This window comes from Galeopterus variegatus, unplaced genomic scaffold (assembly GCF_000696425.1).
Source record: "Galeopterus variegatus unplaced genomic scaffold, G_variegatus-3.0.2 Scaffold5867, whole genome shotgun sequence".
Lineage (NCBI taxonomy): Eukaryota > Metazoa > Chordata > Mammalia > Dermoptera > Cynocephalidae > Galeopterus > Galeopterus variegatus.
This window is the reverse complement of record NW_007731978.1, coordinates 35826-37231: the sequence shown is the minus strand read 5'-3', so window position 1 is coordinate 37231 and position 1406 is coordinate 35826.

The window sequence follows — 1406 nt, the reverse complement described above, 5'->3', positions numbered from 1 at the left end:
TCTACAGATTTTTGTATGTCGATCATACCTCAATAAAGTAGTTTTTAAAAATTATCAATATATGGGTATTGCTACCAACTAAGGACTGACGTAAGAAAAGCAAAGAAAAATTTAATGTGGGTATTGCTACCAACTAAGGACTGACGTAAGAAAAGCAAATAAAAATTTGCGTTTGGTTTTGTATCTAATATAAATTGTGTAGAGAAATAGAAATATCATGGAGTGTCTGGAAAATTTGACTTAATCATCTAATTAAGTAATTAGAAATCAATAAGATTTCAGGATTTTTAATGTATAAAGATTTTTAGTGTATAATTAATTTTAGTGTACTTCAGGATTTATAGTGTAGAGCCAAGAAAAAAGATGAGACACAGAGTAATTGAAATGAAAAAGTATACTTGGAAAACCCAGAAACTTTCACAGCACACAAGGCGATGAAAACTGTTTCTTCATCTTAACACTGATGAGAAAATAAACAATCTCTCTTACACTGGTCTGTCTGCTACTCTGAATTATCCTCTGACATCGATAGGTGTTATATCTTTATTTTTATGTTGGGCGATATGAACCCAAAGCAGAGAGGCAGGTGGCCTTGTGGTCAAGATATTAGTGACACCTTAGACCCTGAATTCCATTCTCAGTCTGCCTTGTTTATGTTAGAAAAGAATCAGTTTAGTTAAGGGAGAGAAAAATGACACAACACTGAACTTATTAACTCGATATATGAGACTGCTAAAACAACATAACCATTGGATTCCAGATCTTCTGATCTTGTACGGGAAGCACAGGGCAAGGTGCCTCCTGTGGCTGCCTGCCTCCATGAAGTGATATATTTTGAGAGTTTACTTTTGTATTTCTTAACTCTATTCCTGTAACTTTAGATGAGAATGTTTTGAACCTACCATCTGCATATTGTAAGCGACATGCACTTCAATAAATTCAATAACATGTCACACTGGTGTATTTCTGACCATGAAGTGATATATTTTGAGAGTTTACTTTTGTATTTCTTAACTCTATTCCTGTAACTTTATATGAGAATGTTTTGAACCTACCATCTGCATATTGTAAGCGACATGCACTTCAATAAATTCAATAAAATGTCACACTGGTGTATTTCTGAATTTGCCAGTAACCAAAATAAGTTATTTTCCCCCTTAAATGTATTTCTGTTTCTCCAATGGTGAAATATATTAGCTGGCTTCTTACCAGCTGAGAATGCTGTTGTGAGTATAGAACATTCTGCTAAAGGTCAGAAGGAGAATGTAAGTTTGAAATTTACTTAGTTTGAATTTCAGAAGTTTAGACAGAGACATATTTTAATTGGATCAAGTAGGTTATAGTACTAGCAAATCCATTTCAGATCCTTCATGGATATACTGGTCTAGTGACTTGTGTAATGTAAC